Raw genomic sequence first — 25,581 nt, forward strand, 5'->3', positions numbered from 1 at the left:
TGGCGTTTTGGCGTTCATTTCGATAAACACCATTTTGAATGATCATATGTACATAGTAATTGAGCCCTTGTAATCCTCTTAATCCTCTTTTAAAGTAACAAGTTGAACAAGAAATGTACTCCCTGCCTTACATATGAATCTGTAACCCCTCTGTACCACACTTTGACAATAAGGAAAAAAGTTTAAATTAAAAAAAAAATATCCTCTTCGTTCGGTCTCACTGTGTGAATGTTTAGACTGCTGTTTCATTAGTCATGTTGAAGTGTAATTGTTTGTGTTTTGCTATCCATTGGATTTACTTGTCGATTTATGGGCACACTCTAATTACAATTGGGCGGAACCATGCAGCCTATGTTTCTTTGGATCTGGCTTACTTTCCTTAATATAATTGTTTCCAAGTCTTTCAATTTTCTTATATATGAGGCAATGTCATTCTTTCTGAAGGAACCATGGGGCTCTATTTTGTATATATACCAGATTTTTCTTGATACATTCGCCCACTGAGGGGCATCTGGGTTGATTCCACATCTTGGCTATGGTAAACAGTGCTGCAAGGAACATGGCTGTGCATTTATCCAAATTACCACAATCCAGGCTATGTTAAAGCCACCAGAACAATCATATAATAGTATTTTAACATGTTTTCAGTTTTTGTATTTTACAGCATATTTTCTTTCACATTAGTGGGTGTGATCATGGAGTAGATTCTGTTCCTTCTGATAGAAGAAATGAAATACAATCGACTTTTTCTTTCACATTGTGACCTGTTTCCATGTAAGTAGTAAATGAGAAGATCATCAGTTCAGGACAGATGCAGGTAATACAGTGGGTTGAGAATTCTGTACAACTTAAATATGTTAGGATTCATGTATCATGAATTACTTGAAGCAGTATTTAAAAATGCATAGAGTCATGGGGCCTGCTGTGGTCTTAATTCTGAATACATGCCATGTGCTATGCACTATTTGGAAAGTAGGAAATCATTTGTATTAAACAAGACTGGTTCTCTTTCAAACAGAGTAACACTAACAGTGTCTTGTTTGGTTATGTATGCTTTCTGGTGATGGAGGTGTACTGTAGGTATTTTGAAGACTCTTCACTTCAAGTTGATTTAGTTTCCCCAAACCCTATGAATACTTTAGTTTGATTGAGTTCCATTTTTCAATTCTTGCTCCTATTTGCTGAGTTTTATTCAGGAATTTAATGACTGTAGCAGTATGTTCTAGTGTTTTCCGTACTCTTTTCTGTACTCATTTCTAGTATTATATTAAGATTCCTATCTTTGAATTGATAAAAGTACAAGATTATACTTTCATGAATTTATTTTTGCGTCTTTTATCCAATTTGTCTTTCTGTATGTTTATTGGTACATTTTTGTTTTTGTTACTATTTCTCCATACAATAGTTTAATCTCCAGTATTTTGATCCATCACTGGTTTATTTCTCACAATTGTTTTGGCTATTTGGTGTATTTTATTCTTCCATTTTAAGATTGACTTTTAATTTCACTGAAGAATGACTTTGGAATTTGGGAATTGCAGTGAAGTTGTTGGAAATATTTTGGCATAATAGCAATTTATTACCTGAACATATCCATGAACATAAGATAGATATCTTGTGTGTTTTCATATTAAAGTTATTATAGATTACTTTTGTCTTTGTAGATTTAATTATATAGACCTTTCCAGTCCTCAAAGATAATAGTGATGAAGTCACCAACAATCAATGTGTTTGGATCTTTGATGTCTTTAGGTCAAGCAGTATTTGTTTGAAGACGTTGGATGTTCCAGTGCTTGGTGCATATTTAGAATTGTTATATCCCCCCATAACACAGTTCCCTTTATTAATATGTAATGTCCTTCTTTGTCTCAATGAAATAGAAAGGCAAAAATTAGTGCCAAACTTATTCCATGAAGCCAGCATACACTCATCCCAAAACTGAATAAGGATTCATCAAATAAAGAGAGCTGTAGACTCATCTTTTTGATGAACATGAATAGAAAACTTCTCCCTAAAATTCTTGCCAACCAAATTCAACAACTAACCAAAACAATTGGACACTGATCAATTATGATTCATTCCACAGATGCAAAGCTGATTCAATATATGCATGTTAATAAATGTAATTCAGCATATCAACAGAACAAGATCGACAAACCTCATGACCATTTCAGTAGATGCACAAAACACATATTTACAAGACTTAGGATAAAAGCTCCAGAGAAGCTAGGAATGCATGGGACATTATTCAATAAACTAACGGCTGTATATAACAAAACGACAGCAAGTATTATAATTAACGGTGAAAACAAAACCGTTTCCTCTAAAATCCAGAAAAAGACAAGGATATCCTAGAAGGAGCAATAAGGCAGGAGAAGAACATAAAGGGGATCCAAATAGGGAAATAAGAAAAACTGCCCCTGTTTGCAAATGAGGTCATTCTGCCTTTAAAGAGCCCTATAAATTTCTCTAAATTAATTGCTCTGTTCCAAAACTTTGGCAAAGTATCGTGGTATAAAATCAACCCACAAAGATCAGTAGCTTTTCTGTATGCTGCCAATGACAAAATTGAGACTGAAATCAGGAAAGGAAGGCTGTTTGTAATAGCCTCGAGAAAATACTAGGAATTAACCAAAGACCTGAGACTTCTAAAAACTTTAAAAATCTGAAAAAAAAAATTTAAGCAAACATAAGGAAATGGAAATCCGTCAATGCTCCTGGATTGGCAAGATTAACATCATGAAAATGACAATACTGCCCAAAGCAATTTACAAATTTAATAAAATACCCATCAAAATGCCAACAACATCCTTCAATGATATAGAGAAAGCAATCCAAAAATTCATATGGAATAATAAAAGACCCAAATAGCAAAAATAATCTTTAGTACGAAAAACGTTGGAGGAATATCAATATCAAACTGTGATCTCTATTACAAACTCATAGTAATAAAAACAGCATGATATTGGCACAAGAATAAGCCTGAGGATCAATGGAACAGAAAACGCAGAAATGAACCCAAAGACGTATATCCACCTAATTTTTTATAATGGAGAAAAAACAATGTAACAACTACAGCCTCTTCAACAAATTGTGCTGGCGAAAGTATACACATGCCGAAAACAGAAGTTATACCCTAATATATATCATCCTGCACCAGAATCCATTCCATACAGGTCAGAGACCACAATGTAAGGCCAGCTAGCACAGAAACAGTTCAGAAAAGGGTAGTGGAAACAGTAGGGATCCTAGCTATGGGTTGAAACTAGCTAAAGATCCAGAATTACAACAAATCAAGGAAAGACTATAGTAATGAGATTGCATCAAACTGAAGAGTTTCTACATGGGAAAGGACAGACTTAACAGGGTAAATAGCCCACAGAATTGGAGATTTTACCAGCTATTAATCAGACAAGGGACTCATGTCTAAAATGTACTGAGAACTCATAAAATCAACCTCCCCAATAAACCATAAGAGAAATAATCAAACTAATAAAAGGATTAAAGAGAGACTTTTCAGAAGAAGTAAGAAGGGCCATGAAGAAATGCTTAACACCTTTGGCCATAAACGAAATTCAAATCAAAGCAATATGGAGATTCTTCCTCACCCCAGTTAGAATGGTCATTAAAAAAGAACAGTAACAGATGTTGTTCCCCACCAACAGGCCAAAAGTGAACTCTATTACCCTGTTAGTAGTAATGTAAAGTTGTTCAACTACTCTGGAAAGAATTATGGAAATTCCTCAAAAAACTAAACAGATTATGTCCTAGCAATTCTATTCCTGGGCATGTATCCAGTATATCACAAACAAAGCCACACTAAAGTTACGAATACAGCATGTTCATTGCAGCATTGTTTACCATAGCCAAGACATGAAGTCAACCCAAATTCCCCTCAGTGGATGAATACAACAAGAAAATATGTATGCACAAAGGAATACTATGCTTCCATTAGAAGGAATGCTACTGTACTTTTCATAAAGAAATGGATAAATTTGGAAAATATATATTCAGTGACATAAACCCGACCCAAAGGAACACGGGCTGCATATTTTCCCCCATTTGTGGTAAGTACAACGTGCCTGTAAATCTACAAGTAAACACTGGATGGTAAAAGAAAAAATTCACCGGGATATGATAAATTATGCAGGTCTGTAAGGCATTCACATGTTGAAACACAAGGAGGATAGTCTTAGAATTACAAAGGCTTGATAGCTACAATTATATGATTATATAAGATGATATTTATTAAATCAATGCCAAGAAAAGGAAATGAACTTATTTTTTCCTTTGTTGATGTTTTTATTTTCTGTACCTTTTGTTTGTAAATTTTTCTTTCGATGGGTAAGGTCAGCAGTGATACCAAACACCATGTTGAAAATGAAATATAAAACTTATGGGTGGAGTTGGTAATGACAAACTGGGAGGTAGTGAGGGAAGGGGTAACACTTTACAAAGAAATGTGTTCTTCGCCTGACTTCTTTAATCTTTCCGAACATCACTCAATAACAACATATATTTATATATGCATTAGTATATGTAAGTACTTAGATGTATAAATACATAAATGAATGCAATATATAAATATGTAATTTATATATACACAATGTATGATACATGTGCATATATAATTTATATTTACATATTATATACATTTATGTGCATTATACATATTTATATGTACATATATTTAAAGAACTACCAAAAAGGAGTGGAGATGTGGCTCAAGTTGTAATGTGACAGCTAAGCAAAAAAGCCAAGTTAATGTGAACCTCTTGAGTTCTTATTCTCCTTACTAAGGGCAAAGTAAGCATGGTTCTCCTCTTAGATCTGAATAGCATACAGTCAGTTAGGAAACTAACAGATTCATAAAGCACGGGGCCATGTAATTCTTTCTGATAGAGGGATAGAATTCCATTGTGTATATGTACCACATTTTCTTGATCCACCTACTGAGGTGCATCTTGGTTGGATCCATATTTTAGCTATTGCAATGAACATAGTTGTGCTGGTGGCTTAGTGTGGTCTTTCTTGTAATCTTTCGGGTAGATGTCCAAAAGCAGGGCTGCTGGGTCATAGGGGAGTTCTGTTTAGCCTTTTGAGGACCCTCACTGCTTTCCAGAGTTGTTGAAAAAGTTGACACTCTCACCAAAAGTGTAGTAGGGTTCCCTTTTGGCCACATCCCCACCAGAATCTGTTGTTACTAGTTTTCTTCATAATGGATATTCTTCTTGGGATAAAATGTTGGCATTTCTTTCATGGCCGGTGATGTTGAGCACTTCATGTGCCTCTTGGCCATTCTCATTTCCTTTATAGAGAAGTCTCTTTTTAGGTCTTTAGCCCATTTATCAAGGGGGCAGTTGGTTCTTCGAGGATTTGTTTTTGGGAATATAATTTTTGAGTTCTACTTATATTTTACATACGAGGCTATTGTCTGTTGTATGGACAGTGAAGATCTCCCAATCTGTGGGATTTCTATTTATGCAAGCTATGTCCTTTGCCATGCAAAAACTCTGCAGTTTAATGCAATCCCATTTGTCCAACCCTTCTTGTTTGTTGTGTTTCTGGGTCTTTATTAATAAAGTTTTGGGGCCGGGAATATGGCCTAGTGGCAAGAGTGCTTGCCTTGTATACATGAAGCCCTGGGTTCCATTCCTCAGCACCACATATATAGAAAATGGCCAGAAGTGGCGCTGTGGCTCAAGTGGCAGAGTGCTAGCCTTGAGCAAAAAAGAAGCCAGGGGCAGTGCTCCGGCCCTGAGTCCAAGGCCCAGGACTGGCAAAAAAAAAAAAAAAAATTCTTACCGTGCCAAGGAGCCCAAGTGTTTCTCCTATTCCTTACTGCAATGTTTTCAGGGTATATGATTTTGCCTAGTGGTCTTTGATCCATTTGTAATCGGTTCTGGTTTAGGATGATATATAAAGATCTAGGTTTAGTTTGTTACAGGTGTTTAACCAATTTTGGCAGTAGCTTTTGTGGAAGATGCTGTCTTTCTTTCGTCCTATTTTTAGCATCGTTATACATGATTAAGTAGCCATAAGTGTGCGGGTTCATTTCTGTGTTTTCAGGTGTATTCCATTGGTTTTCAGGCCTGTTCTTGTGCCAGTACGAAGCTGGTTTTATTACTATTGCTTTGTAATAGAGTTTGAATCTTGGTATTGATAATCCTCCAGCAGTGTTCTTCCTGCTTCACATTGGTTTTGCTACTCTGGGCCTTTTATTATTCCATAGGAATTTTTGGATTGCTTCCTCTATTTTTTTTTTTTTTTGCCAGTCCTGGGACTTGGACTCGGGCTGAGCACTGTCCCTGGCTTCCTTTTGCTCAAGGCTAGCACTCTGCCACTTAAGCCACGGCTCCACTTCTGGCCATTTTCTGTATATTTGGTGCTGGGGAATCTAACCCAGGGCTTCATGGTAAATGAGGCGAGCACTCTTGCCACTAGGCCATATCCCCAGCCCCTTCCTCTATTTCTTTAAAGAATGGTGTTGGGATATTGATGGGCATTACATTGAATTTGTAGATAATCTTTGATATTGTTGCCATTTTCAAGATGTTAATCCTCCCAATCCAGGAGCATGGGAGATTTTTGTTTTTTGTTTATACCATTTCCTTAGTTTTGCTTTAATTTCCTTTTTCATGTTTTTAAAGTTTTCATCATAGACTTCCTTCACTTCTTTGGTTATTGTTATTTCTAAGTATTTTTATGTTTTTGAGGGTCTTGTAAAAGGAGTTGCTTTCCTGATTTCAGCCTCACTCTGCAACACTCTCATTCAGAAAAGCTGTTGATTTTTGAGGATTTATTTTATATCCTGCTACTTTACTGAAGTTTTGGATCAGCTTAAGTAACTTGGGAGTAGAAGTCTATGGGGTTCTTTAAATACAGGATCATGCCATCTGCAAAGAAAGAGAAAGTTAAACTTCATCTTTCTCTATTTGTTTCCCCTTTATATTCGCCTCTTGCCTTATTGCTCTGGCTAGGAATTCTAGTACTGTTCTGAAGAGTGGAGAGAGATTGGACAATCTTGTTTTGCTCCTGATTTTAAAGGAAATGGCTTTAACTTTTCACCACTAAGCATGATAGCGGTAGATTTATTATACACAGCCTTTCCCTGGAATCTTGTTTCTGCAAAGGTTTCATCATAAATGGGTGCTGGATTGTGTGTAATGTTTTTTTTCCATGTGTGTAGAAATAATCATGTCCTCCTTGACCTTGCTTCTACTGATGTGGTGAACTACATTAATTGACTTGCATAGATTGAGCCAGCTTTGTATCCCTGCAATGAAGCTTGGTTTGATCATAGTGTATAATTTTTTGAGGAGTTGTTGAAGTCAATTGGCCCGAATTTTGTTGAGAAGTTTTTCATTGATCTTCATGAAAGAAATTGGTCTATAGTTCTTTCTTTGATGATTCCCTGTCTGGTTTTGTGATAAGGGTTATACTGGCATCGTAGAATATGTTTGGTATCGAACTTTCACTTTAAATTTCATTGAAGAGTTTGAGGAGTATTGGTGTGAATTCTTCTTTGAAGTAAGCGTATTGCTAGTTAGAATCATTTGTGTCTATAGAATGCAGTGAGAAGTCTCAATATGCACAGAATGAAGGCATAGGATATACAATACATACATACTCAATATCATCTGTGTAGTGCACTAGTTAGGGGAAGTGTAGTTGGGAGAATTATATGTAACAGACACTTCAATGACTAGTTCAAGACTCACCAGAACAACAGTGTGGCCAATCCAACTGGAAATGATGGAAAGCATCTGGGACCTTTGACGTGATCACCAAGGTAGGAGTTCTTTGAGCTATTACTAAATCAATTGAAGTAAGATTTTTTTAACATGCGTGTGTGTGTGTGTGTGTGTGTGTGTCTGTGTATGTCTATAGAATGCCTTGAGAAGTCTTGAATTCTTCAGAGAAGGATAGAGCAGGATAGAGATAGCACTTCTGTATTTACTATGATATGTATAGTGTCTTAAGGGACGTGTAGTTGGGAGAATTATATGTAACTACCTCACTGACTAGCAGAAGAGTCACAAAATACAGCATTGTGGGCAAACCAGCTGATGATGATGGAAGACTGCTGGCAACTTTAACATAACCAAATAAGAGTAGTTGTTGTTTTCTTTTGTGTGTGTGTATGCATGTGTGTGCGAGTCTGTGTCTGTCTACAGAGTGCTATAAGAAGCCTTAAAAGTCTTCAGAAAAATATGGAACTGGATATGCTACGAACTATATTTACTATGATGCATGTAGTAGTACCCTACTTATGGGAGGTGTGGTTGCAAGAATTATATGTGACTGGCACTTCGCTGACTAGAGCAACTCTCACAAAATACAGCGTTGTGGGAAATCCATCTGGTAATACTGGAAGACTTCTAGAACCTTTGACATGACCACCAATGTAGGAGTCTTTGTCAGTTATTACTGAATTCATGTACCTAAGAACATTGCTACTTAAACATGTCTATGTGTGTTTCAGTATATGTGTATGCCTACATAATGCTGTGAGAAGTCTTGCAGCCTGCAGTTAATGATGGACCTGGATATACTGCACATCTATAATTCACTATGCTGTGTGTAGTGCCCTAGTCAGCAAGGTGTAGTTGCTAGAATTATATGTAACTGGCACCTTTCTGACTTGTGCAAGACTCACAAAGTACAGCATTATGGGCACTCCAGCTGGCAACGGTGGACTACTTCTAGGAACTTGGACATGACTCCCAAACTAAGAGACCTTCTCAGCTATTACAAAATCCACTGAGATAAAGATGTTATTACCTAGAAATGTGTTATTTTTATGTGTATTTGTGTGGCTACAGAATGCTGTTAGAGGGCTTGAAGGTTTTAGAGAATAATGGAAATGTATGTGGAGAACATATATATTCACAATGATGTATGTAGTGCCCTAGAGGAGGTGTAGTTGGGAGACTTATATGTAACCCAAAGCTGACTGATAAGCACAAGTCCCAAAATGTACAACAATGTGGACAGTCCAACTGGTAATGATGGAAGACTGCTGGGACCTTTGAAATAACCACCAAGGTAGCCATACTTGTTGTCTACTGTTAAATGTATAGAGCTAAAGGTGTTAGTACTTAGATGTGTGTGTCTGTGTTTGTGTCTATAGAGTGCTAAGCAGAGACTTGAATTCTTCTGAGAAGAACCATGAAACTTGATATAGAGCACTTGTATATTCACTCTGGTCTATGTAGTGCCATAGTTAGGGGAGGTGTAGTTGTAAGATTTATATGTAACAGACACTTCTGACTAGTTCAAGACACAAATAATAGCAACATGGGCAATCCAGCTGGTAATAATAGGAGAGTGCTGAGATTTTTTACATGAACATCAAAGTAGGAAACGTTCTCAGGTATTACTAAAAATTGTTTTAAGGATGTTAGTACTTAGAAATATGATTGTGTATGTGCGAAGGCTTGAAATCTTCAAAGAACAATGGAATAGAATATACAGCACATCATTATTCACTATGATGTATGTAGTGCCTACTTGAAGAGAGGAAGTGGCGTTTTGGCTCAAGTGGTAGAACACTAGCCTTGAGCTCAGTGAGGCTCAAGGGCAGTACCCAGGCCCTAAGTTCATCCCCATAACTGACAAAAAAAGACAAAACATCTTATCATTGGGTGCTGGTAACTCACGCCTGTAATCCTAGCTACTCATTAGGCTAATACCTGAGACATCTGAGGATCACAGTTCAAAATCAGCCATTTCTGGAAAGTCCATGAGACTCCTATCTCCAATTAACAGCCAGAAAACAGGAAATGACACTGTGGCTCAATGTAGTAGAGCACTAGCCTTGAGCTGAAGAGCTCAGGGAGAGCACCCAGGCACAGAGCTCAAGCCCCACAACTAACCAAAAAAAGAAAGAGGTTTATTTGCCATAATTGTATGTAACTGGCACCTCATTGACTAGTGCAGGACTCAAAGTACAGCACTGTGAGAAATACAGCTGACAATATTGGGAAAATGCTGGGACATTAGACATGACCACCAAGGTGGGAGTCCTTGTCATCCATTGCTAAATACATTAAGCTAATAAAGTTACTAATTAGAAATGTGTGAATTTGTTTTTCTATGTCAACAGAATGCTGTAAGAAGACTTGAAGTCTTCAAACAAAGATGAAACTAGATATGAAACATCTATATTCACTGTGTAGTACCCTACTTAGGAGAGATACACTTGCAAGAATTATATATAACATATCACATCACTGTCTAGAACAACTCTAACATTGTGGACAATCCACCTGGTAATAGTTGAATACTGTTGGGAACTTTGACCACCAGTATAGGAATCCTTGTCAACTATCCATTGAGCTAATGTTGTTAAACTTAGGTGTGTGTGTGTGTGTGTGTGTGTGTGTGTGTGTGTGTGTGTGTGTGTGTAAAGCTGTGAGAAGAGTTGAAGTCTTCAGAGAATGATAGAACTGATACAGAGCACTTCTATATTCAATATAATACAAGTAGTGCCCGAGTAAGGGAGGTGTAGTTTCAAGAATTATATGTAACGGGCACCTTACTGACAAGTGCAGTATTCCCAAAGTATAGCATTTTGGCCAATCTAGCCAGGAATGGTGGAAGACTTCTGGGACCTTTGACCTGACCTCCAAGGTAGAAGTGCATTTAGGGGTGTTACTAATTCCTTTGAACTAAGGATGTTGCTACTTTGAAAAGTGTGTGTGCTTGTTTGTGTTTGTGCGTCTACAGAATCCTGTGGAAGGCTTGAATGAAGCCTTGAGAGAATGATGGAACAGGTTACACAGCACATCTCTATTCACCATGGTGTGTGTAATGCCCTAGGTATTCAGGTGTAGTGGCAAGAATTAAATGTAACTGGTACCTACAGATTAGCAGAAGACTCAAAAATACAGCATTGTGAGCAGTCTAGTTGATAATGGTGGGAGACTGCTCAAACTTTAACATGACCAATGTAGGAAACTTTGAGCATTGAAACAATATTACTACTTTAAAAAGTGTGTTTGTGGGTCTGATTGTCAAGAATGCTGTGAGAAGTCTTGAAGTCTTCAGAGAATGATGAAATGAGATACACAGCACGTCTATTCACTATGTGTGTAGTGCCCCAGTTAGGGCATGTAGTTTGAGAATTATATGTAACAGACATCTCACTGATGACCTAAAACCAAAGAACAACGTTGAGGGAAATCCAGCTGATAATCTTGGAAGACTTCTGGGAGCTTGGCATGAAGACCAATGTAATAATCTTTGTCAGGTATTACTAAATCCATTGAGCTAAGGATATTGGTACTGATAAATGTGTGTGTGTGTGTGTGTGCGTGCACATCTGCCTGTGTATGTATAGAATGCTGTGAGAAAGCTTGAAATCTTCAGAGAACAATGGAACTGAATATGCAGCACATCTATATTCACTGATATGTGTAGTGCATACTAAGGGGAGGTATATTTGCAAGAATTATGAATAATGGACACCTGCCTGACTTGCTACACAAAGTATAGCATTGTAGGCATTGCAGCTGGTAATGATGGAATGATGCTGGAACTTTGTCAAAACTGTTAAGGTACAAGTCCTTGTCTATTACTACTGAATCCATTGCGTTTTGTATGTTACTACTTAGAAATATGAGTGTGATTAAGAAAACTTGTTGTATGTACATAATGGGATTCTATGCTATCGTCAGAAAGAATGCTAATGATTGCAGTATTCATAAGGAAATTGAAAGACTTAGAAAAATTGTTTAGTGAAGTAAACCAGACCCAGAGAAAAATAGGTTGCATCATTTCCCTCATTTGTAGTAGTTAGAATGTGCCTACAAATCTGGTAAACACGGTGCATAGTTTTAAAAAAAAGTTACACTTAGGCAGGATAAGTTAAACAGCATTGTAAACATTCACCCATGAGACTGAAAGATATATTCTCAGGATCATAAAGCATCAATAGCTATGTGTGTATGATCATGTAGAATGCATTTTGAAATTAACTCCAGGAAATGGAAACAAAGGTTTTTATTTTACTTTTTGTGATTTTTTTTCTTTCTTTTTGATTTTTCCTCCTTTGTCACTGTTTTCTATTTCTGTACCTTTAATCTTGTATGTGAATTTATCCAATTTTGACAGGGTAAAAAGAAGCTCAGAAATAGTGGGACAAAGGATGAACTATTGCAGCAATGATACTCACTAGACACTATGTTTAAAATGAACTATACAACTTGTGGGGATTGGGGTCTGGAGAAAAAAACTGGGAGAAAAATGAGAAGACATGACACTGTTAAAAAAGAAATGTATCTGACTTATGTAACTACAGCCCCTCTATATACCACCTTTCAATACAAGGAAATGTTTGTGTGTGTGTGTGTTTGCATGTGTGTGTACCATGAGAAGTCTCGATTTCTTCAGAGAATGAAGAATGATGGAACATCAAATACAGCACCTCTATATTCATGATGATGTGTTTAGTGCCCTAGTTAGGGGAAGTGTAGTTATGAGAATTACATGTAACAGACACCTCGCTGAGCATCACAATACTCACAAGGTACAGCCTTGTGGGAAAACCAGCTGGTAATAGTGGAAGACAAGACTGCTTGGACTTTACACATAACAACCAAGGTAGGAGTCCTCTTCAGGTGTTAGTAAATACTTTGGGTTTAGAATGTTATTACTTAGAAATATCTGTGTGTGCCTGTGTGTGTGTCTTCAGAAATCTGTGAGAAGACTTTATCAGAACAATGGAACAAGATACCGAGGAAAACAACATTCATTGTAATGTGTGTAGTGCCCTGGTTAGTGATGTGTAGTTGGGAGAATTACATGTAACAGTTTCCTCACTGACTAGGGCAAGACTCATGATGCACAGCATTGCTGGCAATCCAGCTGGAAATGTTGGAAGACAGCAGGGACCTTTGATACGACCACCATGGAAGGTGTCCTTTCTCACCTATACTAAATCCACTGAGCTAAGTATGTTGTACTTATAAATTCATGTTTGTGTGTGTGTGTGCGTGCGTGCGTGCTTGTGTCTACAGAAGTCTTGAAGTCTACAGAGAAGGATGGGAATGGATATGCAGCACATCTATATTCACGTTGATGTACATAGCGCCCTAGTTAGGGGAAGTATAGTTGCAAGAATTATATATAACCTGCACCTCACTGACTAATTCAAGGCTCAAAGCATAGCATTGTTTGTAGTCCAGCTAGTGTGGGGGAAGACTGTTGTGACCTGAGAACCACTCAAGGAGAAATCGTCATCTATTACTAAATCCAACGACTTAAGGATACTACTATTTAGAAATGTGTCTGTGTGTCCATATCCAGAGTGCTATGAAAAGTCTTGATCAAGTATTCAGGTAATGATATATAGTGCCCTAGTTGAGGGAGGTCTACTTTTAAAATTTATATGTAAGTGGAAAATCACTGATTAGCATAAGAATCAAAATGTAAAGCAGTGTGGGAAATCCAGCTGACAATTTTGGAATAATGCTGGGACACTTGACATGACCAACCAGTTACGAATCCTTGTCAGCTATTACTAAATCGATTGACCTAAGGATGTAACAACTTAGAAATGTGTTTGTGGATGAATCTGTATTTATGTCCATAGAATATTGTGAGAAGATGTGAAGTGTTCAGAGAATGATGGAACTCAACAGTACATTTATATTGAGTTTGATGTGTGTCATGCACTAGTTAGGGAAGGTCTAGTTGTGAGAATTACATATTTTTATATGTACCTCATTGACTTGTGCAAGACCCATGTAGTAAAGCACTGTGGGAAATCTAGCTGGCAATGGTGAAAGACTGCGTTGACATGCCACCAAGTTAGAAGTCTTTGTCATTTACTGCTAAATCTATTGAGCTAACAATGTTACAACTTAGAAGTGTGTGTGTGTGTGTGTGTGTGTGTACAGAATGTTGTGAGATGAAGGATTCAGAGAACTATGAACCTGGACATACAGTGCACCCATATTCACAATGATGTGTGTATTACCCTACTTAGAGGAGGTGTAATTGAAAAATTATATGTAAATGGCACATTATTGAGGAGAGTAACTCCCATAAACTAGAAATTTGTGGGTAACCCAGCCTGTGCTAGTGGAAGACTACTAGGACCTTTAACATGACCACAAATGTAGGAGTCCTTGTCAGTTATTACTAAACCCATTGATCTAAGGATGCTAATCTTAGAAGTGTGTATGTGTGTTTGTGTACAGAATGCTGTATAAAGGGTTGAAGTCATCAAGTCATCATGGGACTGGATATACAATGCAACTATATTCACTTGGATGTGTGAAGTACCCTAGCTATAGCAAGGCATAGTCACAAGAATTATATGGAACAGATATTTCACTTAGTAGCACAAGACTCACAAAGTACAGCATTGTGGGCAATCCATGTGATGGTGGAAGACTGCTGGGACCTTTGAAATAATGGCTGAGGTAATAGTCCCTATCTTCTGTTACTGAATTCATTGAGGTAAGGATTTTACTACTAGAAATATGTGTCTGTCTGTGTATGAGTTTGTATCTACAGAATGCTGTGAGAAGATTTGAAGTGTTCAGAGACACATTGAACTGTATATATCGCACGTCTATATTATTATAATGTGTGTAGTGCCCTAGTTAGGAGAGGTGTAGTGGAATGAACTATATGTACCTGTCTAACACAAGACTCATGGCATACATGATTATAGGCAATCAGGCTGGTAATGTTGGAAAAGTGCTAAGACCTTTTACATGAGCACCAACATAGAAAACTTGCCATAGAATACTAAAACAATTGCAATAGTATATTACCACTTAGAAACGTGTGTGTATGTGTGTCTGTCTACAGAATGCTGAGAGGACACTTGAAGTGTTCAGAGAAAGATGACACAAGATACACAACACATCTATATTCATTACAGTGTGTAGAGCCATATTTAGTGGAAGTGTAGTTGTGAAAATAATATGTAATGATTGCCTGTCTATCACAAGACTCTCAAAGTATGGCATTGTGGACAATCCAGTTTTAATGGTGTAAGATTGATGGGGCCTTTCATATGATCAGAAATGTAGGCGTCATGCACAGGTATTATTAAATCCATTGAGCTATGGACGTTACTTAAAAATGTGTGTGTATGTGTGCATGTTTGTCTACAGAATCCTGTGGCAAGGCTTGAAATCTTCAGGGAACAATGGATCAGAATAAACAGCAAATTTATATTATTATGTGTGAAGTGCCATAGTTAGTGAGGTATACTTTCAAGAAATAAATGTAGCCAGCACCTCATTGACTAGCACAAGACTCAAAAAGTACACCACTGTGTGCATTTCCACTGGTATTGGTGAAAGACTACTGGGACCTTTGAACTAATTACTCAGGTAGGAGTACATGTCATCTATTACTAAATTCACTGAGCTAAGGATTTTACTACTTAGAAATGTTTTTGTGTCTACAGAATGTTGTGAGAAAACTTGAAGTGTTCAGAGAATGATGGAACTGGATACACAGCACATTTATATTCATTGTGATGTGTGTTTTGGCCTAATTAGGAGAGGTGTAGCTTCAAAAACTATACATAACTGGTAGCCTTCTGACTACCACAAGACTCAAAAACTACTACAGGATTTAGGGCAGTTCACCTGATAAACCATTTGTTTCCATAACTTTGTGTTCATTTCACTCAGTAACATTTTATGTGTTCCTAAGGACATAGCTATTGAGCTACTTTCATCTTTTACTAGGTTTATACTAGAAATTTACTGATTATTCCCAATGAGGCAGATCATAGAGTCTGTGTTTCTTTGTGTCTGGCTCACTTCACTTAGTAAGATTTTTTCCAAGTCCTTCCATTCTTCACAAATGAGGCAGTCATTCTTTATGATAGTAGCATAGAATTCCATGAACATTCCAAGTTTAATGGTGGAAGACTGCTTGCACCTTTGTCATGATCACCAAAGTAGGAGTCTTGTACATGTATTACTAAATCCATTGATCAATGAAGGTTACTACTTAGAAATCTGTGTGTGTGTGTGTGTGTTTACAAAATCCTATGAGAAGTCTTGAGGACTTCAGAGAACTATGGAACTAGATACACATAATTTATATACACTATGATGTGTAATGTGCCCTAGTTGACTACGGCCAAGACTCACAAACTAGAGCATTCCATGCAATCCAGCTGGTAATGGTGGAATACAGCTGGGAACTTGGACATGACCACCAAAGTGAGAGTACTTATCAGGGAATACAAAATCATTTGAGACAAAGATGCTATGCTACTTAAAAATGTGTGGTTTTTTTTATGTGTGTGTGTTTGGGTGTCTTTAAGTTTGTCTATCTTCAGAATGGTTGTAGAAGACTTGAAGTGTTCTGAGAAAGATAGTATCAGATACACAGGTCATCTATATTCGTTATGCTGCAGTTAGTGTTGTAGTTGCAATAATTGTATGTAACAGGCACCAGACTGTCTTTAGCAAGACTCTGAATTTAAAGCATTTTTCACAATCAATTGTGATGGTGTAGTACTGCTGAGACCTTAGATATGACCAGCAAGATTGGAGTCCTCTACATGTATTACTAAATCCATTGAGCTATGAAGGTTGCTACTTAGCAATTTGTGTGTGTTATGTGTATTTGTGTCTACAGAATCCTATAAAAGGCTTGAAGTCTTCAGAAAAGTATGGAGCAGGCTGCACAGCACATTTATATTCACTCTGATGTGGGAAATGCCCTAGTTAGCGAGGTGTCGTTACGAGAAATATATGTAGCGACACCTCACTGACTGGGGTAAGACTCACAAGTGCAGCATTGTGGGCTATCCAACAGGTCATGGTGGCTAACTCCTGGGATCTTGGAAATGACCAAACAGGTAGGAGTTCTTGACATCTATTATGAAATTCATTGAGCTAAGGATATTACTACAAACAAATGTGTGTGCATGTGTGTGAAATTTTCTACACGATTCTTTGGAAGTGCTGATGTCTTAAGAGCACAATGGACCTGGGTATAAAGTACCTCTATATCCACTATGATATGTGTAGTGCCTTGGTTAGGATAAGTACAGATGTGAGAGGTATATGTAACTTTACCTCCCTGACTAGACCAAGACTCACAAAGTATAGCATTGTGGAAAATCCAGAAGGTAATGGTGGAAGACTGCTAGTACATTGAACATGATCACCACAGTAGGCTTCTTTGTCATCTATTAATTAATCCACTGAGCTTAGGATGTTAATACATAGAAGCGTGCATTTGTGTGGCTGTGTGTGTGGTTGTAAAATTATGAGAACAACATGAAGTTTTCAGACAACAATGGAACATGAGACAAAGGACATTTATATTCACTGATGTGTGAAGTGTCCTAGTTAGGGAGGTGTGGTTGCAAGAAATATACGTAGCAGACACCTCACTGACTAGCACAAGACTCACAAAGTACAGCATTGTCGGCAATTCCACTGCTCATGGAGGAAGACTCCTGGGACCTTTGAAATAACCACCAAGGATGGAGTCCTTGTCATCTATTACTAAATTGATTAAGGTAAGGATTTCACTTGTTAAAAATGAGGGGGGGGTGTGTTTGTGTGTTTGTATCTATGGAAGGCTGTGAGAAGACCTGAAGTGTTCCGAGAATGACAGAACTAGATAAATAGCACATCTATATTCACTATGATACATTTATTTGCCTAATTAGAGGAGGTGAATCTGCAAGAACTATATGTAACTGGCACCTCCCTGACTAGCACAAGATTCATAAAGTACAGGGGCAACTCTGTGGTAATCCATATGGTAAGCATGGAAGACCACTATTACTTTGAACATGATCACCTCAGTAGGCTTTTTTGTTATCTATTAATCCGTGGAGTTATGGATGTTACTACTTAGAAATGTGTGTTTATGTGTTTGTCTCTGTATCTAAAAATTCTGTGAAAAATCTTGGAGACTTCAGATAATGAGGAACATGGATACATAGCACATCTGTTTATCTTCCCTATGTTGTATATAATATCCTAGTTCAGGGAGGTTAACCTACAATAATTATATATAATTGGGACTTCACTGACGGGTCCAAATCATCCAATGTACTGAATTATGGTCATTCCAGCTGGTAATGTTGGAAGACTACTGCCACCTTTGACATGACCCCAAAGTTCAGAATCTGTAGCTCTTATGAAATCCACTGAGCTAAGAAATGTGTGTGTGTGTGTGTGTGTACAAAATGCAGTGAGAAAACTTGAAATCTTCAGAAAACAATTTAAGTTTGTATATAGCAAAACTGCATTCACTATGATGTGTGTAGTGCCCTAGTTAGCAATATTGTGAAAAGTATATGTAGCTAACACCTCACTTGTGCAAATATTACAAACTTCAGCATTTTTGGCAATACTAATGGAAATATTGGAAGATTGCTGGGACCTTTGATATGTCCACCAAGGTAAGAATACTTGTCAGATCACACTAAATCGATTTTACTAATGATTTTATTACTTAGAATTTTTTTTGGGGGGGGAGGTGTCTACAGAACACTGTAAGAAGTCTTGCAGTTTTCAGTCATCTCTGGAACTGGATATTCTGTATTCACTATCATGTGTAGTGAAATAATTAGTGTAGGAGTAGTTGCAAGTATTTTATGTAATTGACAACTCACCAGCTATTGCAAGTCTCACAATGTAAATTACTATGTGCAGTCCAGCTGGTAATTGTGGAAGACTGCTGTGAACATTAATGTGACCATCAAGGTAGGAGTCATATACAGGTGTTACTAAATCCATTGAGCTCAGGATGCTATTGTTTAGAAATGTGTGTGTGTGTGTGTGTGTACAGAAGTTGTGAGAAAAAGGCTTGACATTTTCAGAGAATAATGAAACTGGATATACAGCACCTCTAATATCACCATAATGTGTATAGTGTCTTAGGGAATTGTAGATGTGAGAATTATATGCAACTTTTCACCTCAGTCACTAGCCCAGTACTCTCACAAAGTAAAGCATTGTGGACATTGCATCTGACAATGGTGGGAGACTGCTTGGACCTTTGAAATAACCACCAATGTAGGAGGCCTTGTCATCTATTACTAAATTTATTTAGGTAAGTATTTTACTACTTAGTCGTGTGTGTTTCTATGTGTGTATGTGCACGTGTTTTTTGTGGTTGTGTCTACAGAATTCTTTGAGAAGACTTGAAGTATTCAAAGAATGATGTAACTGGATAAACAGCACGTCAGTATTCACTATTATATGTGTATTGGCCGAGTTAAGACGAGGTGTAATCACTAAAATATGGGACCAGCCTAGATGCCCCTCAGTAAATGAATGGATAAAGAAAAAGTGGTACATGTACACAGTGGAATTCTATGCTTCCTTCAGAAAGAATGACATTGCTCCCTTCATAAGAAATGTAAATACTTGGGGAAAACCACATTAACTGAAGTTAACAAGACTCAAGGAAACATAGACTCTATGGTTTACCTCACTGGTAATAATTATTACATGTCTAGGATAGTCCTAGCAGAAAATCACAATAGCTAGTATATATGAACACATAAGATGTTAGGCAAAATGAACTCCCAAGTTGTGGATATAATTGCTTATCGTTATTTTCAATGTGCCATGTGAACCCATGCTTTTTTCTTTTGTCTTTCTTCTACAGGGTTTTACCCATGATGTCACTGTAACTTATTTTGGTACCCTGAGTATACATTCATTGGAACTAGGGAAGGGAAGGAAACATCAAAAATCGAGAGACAAAGGGTAAAGGGGAAACAGTGCAACAGCAATTTTTACAAAACTATATGGTGTAAACCAACTATACAACTTGGGGGACAGGAGGGAATTGGGAGGGGGGTAAGGTGGGAAAAAAGTGAAGGAGGATGTAACAAGTTTGATTAAAAAATGTACTCACTGCCTTACGTATGAAACCAACCTCTTTGTACATCACTTTGACAATAAATAATAAAGAGGAACTGTAGGTGTAAGAACTATATGTAACTGGCACCTCTTACTAGTACAAGGCTCAAATACAGCATTGAAGGTAATTCAGTTGGCAGTTTTCAAGGTTTCTGGTACCTTTGACATGAAAATAGTTGCCAGAAATTACTAAATCGAGTTAGGAATGTTACTACACAAAAATGTGTGTGTGTCTGTCTGTCTGTTTATCTCCAGAATGGTTGGAGAAGACTTGAAAGATAGTACTGGATACATAGCACATCTATATTCATTATGTTGTGTTATGCTGTACTTATTAAGCATATAGATGTGATAATTATATGTAACAGGCACCAGATTATCTTTAGTAAGATTCTCAATTTACAGCATTTTGGACAATCAATTGTAATGGTGTAATACTTCTGAGACCTTGGACCTGACTTACAGGGCAAGAATCCTGTACAGGTATTACAAAATCCATTGAGCTATGAAGGTTGCTACTTAGCAATTTGTGTGTGTGTGTGTGTGTGTGTGTGTGTGTGTGTTTGTGTGTGTGTTTATGGGTATGAATCCTGTGAGAAGGCTTGAACTCTTCAGAGAACTGTGGAACAGGCTGCACATCACATCTATATGTGTGAAGTGCCCTAATTAGCAAGGTGTAGTTGCGAGAAATATATGTAACGACACCTTACTGACAAGCAAAAGACTCACAAGTGCAGCATTGTGGGCTTTCCAACAGGTAGTGGTGGATGACTACTGGGACCTTAGAAATGACCAAACAGGGAAGAGTCCTTGTCATCGATTACCAAATTCATTAAGATGTGTGTATGTTTATGTTTCTCTATACAAAAAGCTGTGAGAAGATTTAAAGTGTTAAGAGAGTGATAGAATTGGATATATAGCACATCTATATTCACTGTGTTGTGTGTGGTGTCCTAAGGCAGCAGAAGTGTAGTTAGAAGAATTATATTTAATGGTACCTTCCTGACTAGCACAAGACTGGAAGTGTTTCTGATTGGGGTTCATCAGGGTGGCAGTGGTGGAAAACTGCTGAGACCTTTTACATGACCATCAGTGTAAGAATTTGTGTCTGAGAATACTAAACCAATTGAGCAAAAGATGTCACTACTTAGAAATGCCTGTCTTTGTGTGTGTACATGTGTGTCTTTGTGGTGTGTGTGTGTGTGTGTGTGAGAGAGTGTCTGCCTGTCCGTCTCTCTCTGCCTGTCTTTCTACAGAATGCTTGGAGTGGACTTGAAGTGTTCAGAGAAAGATAAAACTGCACAGCACATACATATTCTCTGCCTTGTGCCTTAGCAAGTGGAAGTCTGTTTGTAAGAATTATATTTGCCTTACATCTCATGGACTGTCACAAGACTCACAATGTACAGATTTGTAGACAATCCAATTGGTAATAGTGAATGACTGCTGAGACCATTGACATGACCACCAAGGTAAGAGTCCTGTACAGCTATCACTAAGTCCATTTTCCTAGGGAGGTTACTATTTAGAAAAGTGTGTGTGTGTGTGTGTGTGTGTGTGTGTGTGTGTAGAATCCTTTTAGAAGGCTTGAAGTCAGATAACTATAGAAAGGGATACACAGCACATGTCTATTCCCTATGATGTGTGAAGCTTCCTGGTTAGCAGGGTGTATTTGCAAGAAATAAATGTAGTGGACAATTCACTGAATTGCACAAGACTCACAAAGTACAGCATTGTGGGAAGTCCAACTGGTAGTGGTAGAAGACTGCTGGTTCCATTGAAATAACCAGTGAGGTACAAGTCATTTATTACTAAATCTATTGAGGTAAGGACGTTACTACTTAGAAATGTGGGGTGGTGGGGTAGATTGCTCTAGAAGATTTGATGTGTTCAGAGAACAATGGAACATGATATATAGCACATCTTTATTCACTATGATTGTGTAGTGCCCTAGTTGGCGGAGGTATCGTTGCAAGAACTATACATAACTGGCAACTCATTGACTCTCACAAGACTCACAAAGTATATTGCCAGTAAAGTAGGAATCCTTGTCAGCTTTTACTACATCCTTTGAACCAAGAATGTTACTATTTATAAATTCTGCGTGTGTGTGTGTGTGTGTGTGTACAATGCTATGAGAAGGCTTGAAATATTCAGAGAACAATCGAACAGGATACACAACTCAGCCATATCCATGATGATATATGTAGTTCCCTAATTTGGGGAGATGTAGTTGAGAGAATTAGGTATAACTGACACCTCACTGATGCAATTCTCGAGAAGTACAGCATTGTGAGCAATCCAGCTGATAATGGAGGAAGAATTATGGGACTTTTGAATTGACCACTAAGGTGTAGGAGTCCTTGTCATCTGTTACTACAATCCACTGAGCTAAGATGTTACTTCTTACACCCGTGCGTGTGTGTATGTGTATGTCTACAGAGTGTTGTGAGAAATCTTTATGTCTTCAGGAAATGATGAAACTAGATATACTGAACACCTGTATTCACTATAATGCATGCTATGCTCTAAGAAGAAGTGTAGTTGTGATAATTATATGAACAGGATACCTCACTACAGCATTGTGGGCAATCTAGCTGATAAAGGAGGAAGACTACTCGGAATTTTGATGTGATCACCAAGGTGGGAGCCATTGTCATCTGTTCCTAAGCGATAGCTACATTTTATTAATTATGTAACTTTGTCAGATATTTCAAATGGAAGCTAGTACCTGACACATGTTAAGTATGTCCTCTACCACTGTGCCACTTGCCCAGTTGCATTTACTGTAATTTTCTTTAGTCCTGTTTAGGAAGAAGGACGGGAAATTCCGTTCCTTAGAGTTTTATCTGGAGAATAATTAAGTAATGCACTTTTATTCTTTGTGTTCCACAAGACTTCTTTCTGACTATACTCAATGGTTATCATAATGTTCACACAAGGAAACATTAACATTTGATATTAGCATTCTTGGTTTTGAAATTATTTTCCATTCCAAAGTGAATTTTTAGGGAGATGTAGATTTTACATATGAGATTAAGGTCTAGCCTCAGTATTTAGTTTTACAAAGTACATTTTAACTGTTTATTTCATATTATTCTTACAGTCCTTACAGTAATGTGTTCAGGGGGCTGGGAATATAGCCTAGAGATAAAGTGCTCGCCTCGTATACATGAAGCCCTGTGTTTGATTCCTCATCACCACATATAATGAAAAAGCTGGAAGTAGTGCTGAGGCTCAAGTGCTAGAGTGCTAGCCTTGAGCAAAAAGAAAGCCAGGGACATTGCTCAGGCCCTGATTTCAATCCCTAGGACTGGCAAAAAAAAAACAAACTCAATAATGTGTTAAGTGTATGTATTAAAGTGAAACAATATGTTTTGATATCTGCTTTGTTTCCACAAAATTCCTTATTTTCCTTTTGAAATTAATTTGGAGTTTTATTAGATCAGTACTGTGTGGAATTCTCATCAAGTTCAACAGCATAACACCACCTTTTGCTGTATTAGCAACATGTGTGGTTGTTTTTAAAGTGACATGATTTGAATCCCTCTATTCCATAATGGGTGCTAATGGTATGTAGTCTACCCACCAACATTATATTATGCTGAAAATAAAGACAGTAAAGAATTTCTGAGTAAACTATACCATGAATATTTCTATTGAAAAGTGTGGGAAATTTTTTTTCAAATTTGAATGTGTTTGTTTCTGTTATATCCTTAAGTGTCTCTTAGCTTCATCTCACTTACAAAAAATATAACCTGAGTATAACACATGCCTATAACCTCCTGAGCTTCCCACTATAATACCCTCTATTTTGTCATTGTTATCATGGGAAAACAGTGCAGATATGACTTAATTACATTTTCTGATTCAGACTCTTTCTTGAAATTGCAATCCAGTTGTTTGCCAGGGCTGGAATTTAATCTTAAGACTAGACTCAGGAAGGATTTATTTCTAATTTCAATTTATTCTGGACTGCTCAGATGATAGCCTCATTATATAGCTACTGTTGGCTAAAGGCCAGTGTTGGGGTTCTAGACCCCCTCTCCCCATTTCTCCCGGGGAGATGACCAAATCCCAAACTATGAAAGAGACTTGGCTTTGCCCCCCCCCCCCAGCAGAAGGAATAAAGTGTATTTTCCTGTATTGCTAAGCTGAGGAGAAAGTTGCCTAAACCTTCCCCCCCATCCTCCCTCACGTGTCTGGAGCCGATGCAGGAAAAGAAGTTTCTGGGTGTTGCACCAGTCTCACTCTCCCAGAGGGAGGGCAGAAGAATTTATTATTGTGAGGAAGGCGGGAAGGAGAGGGACTTGGGGCGACTAGCTGGAGGTTAGCGATTGGCTGAGCCGGGCTGTTCCGCAAGAGTGGCACCCTAGCACTTCCCCCACGGGCTGACATCATGCACCAATAGAACGGCCCGGGCTCCAGCGGCCATCTTGGAGGCATCCACGTGGACCCAAGATCAAGACGGGAGGCAGGCTGAGCCAGAACTACTACTTCAGGTTCCCAGCCCGGAAGGCGTAGGAGTGGCTTCCAGCCATGCGGCCCCAGGGCGAGAAGAGGGAGGGTCAGTCCGGGACCGCCTCTCTAGTATACAGCCAGCATCCCCACAGGCCAGTCTTAAATCTTTCACACTAGGAATTCTCGAGTTTGGCAGCTTTCTTTCTTCATCAAAGCTTGTAAGCAAGATGATAAAATATAAACTACATTTTTTGCATCTTAATTGTCGTGGTGACGTTCCTCAGAATTGTATTATTGTTCCAGTTAGAAGAAGGAAAGTAGAGGGGAACAGTGTTTTTTAAGCAGGAACTGATCATCGGGAACTATCTTAGGATTTTTTTTACTAATTGGAGATTAAGTGTATTTTTTTGCTTTAGAGGATTGTAAATATTAAATAAAATATCCAACACTGGTTATTTTACTCCATACTGAAATGTATTACCTAAATGACTGGAGGCAAATACTGATGATTATTGAAGCAATTGACTCTAATGAGGCACCTTGAGAAGAGAATGGTATAATTTTTTTTTTTAGTTCTGAGAAGAAACTACCTTCTTTATTTTTAACTCTCAAATGGTCTTGACCTTATTGTTTTTATTTTTTGAGTTTGTTAATTAAGGACCTTGTACTTATGGCTCAGACTAGCATTTTTCATCTTCTGGCAATGTTTTTCTTTATTGTCAAAGTGAAGTACAGAGGGGTTACAGTTTCATATGTAATGCAGTGAGTACATTTCTTATCCAACTTGTTACCTCCCCCCTTTTCCCCCCTCCCCATTACCCTCGTCCCCCATGAGTTGTACAATTGGTTTACACCATATAGTTTGTAAATGTTGCTGTTGCATTGTTTTGTCTTTTTGTCCTTTGTCTCTTGGTTTTGGCATTTATTCCCTTTCCCTTCCCTAGTTCCAATATATGTATATACAATATCTATGGTACTCAAATCAGTTAAAGTGACATCAGTGGTAAAACCACAGAAAAGAAGTAGGAAAAAAGAGAGTACAGTTTCACGTGGCATGTTAAAAATAATAACAATGATATACCACTTGTTTCCATAACTTGAAGTTCATTTTGCTTAGCATCATCTTATGTGTTCATAAGGGCATAGCTATTCAGCTATTGTGATCTTCTGCTAGGACTATCCAGGCCATGTACTAATTATTACCAATGAAGGAGACCATAGAGTCTGTTTCTTTGTATCT

The 25,581-nt window shown here is 37.7% G+C and overlaps 1 long non-coding RNA gene across 1 annotated transcript; it reads right to left on the reverse strand.

The window, feature by feature from the left end:
* Positions 1-210: 210 nt before the first annotated feature.
* Positions 211-25,581, reverse strand: LOC125343947. The gene is made up of 3 exons (XR_007209389.1): positions 25,535-25,581; positions 6,665-6,667; positions 211-318 (listed from the first exon to the last, which is right to left on the reverse strand). It is a non-coding gene; the product is annotated as an uncharacterized LOC125343947 (long non-coding RNA).

The sequence above is a fragment of the Perognathus longimembris genome, chromosome 28, assembly GCF_023159225.1.
Source record: "Perognathus longimembris pacificus isolate PPM17 chromosome 28, ASM2315922v1, whole genome shotgun sequence".
Classification (NCBI taxonomy): Eukaryota; Metazoa; Chordata; class Mammalia; order Rodentia; family Heteromyidae; genus Perognathus; species Perognathus longimembris.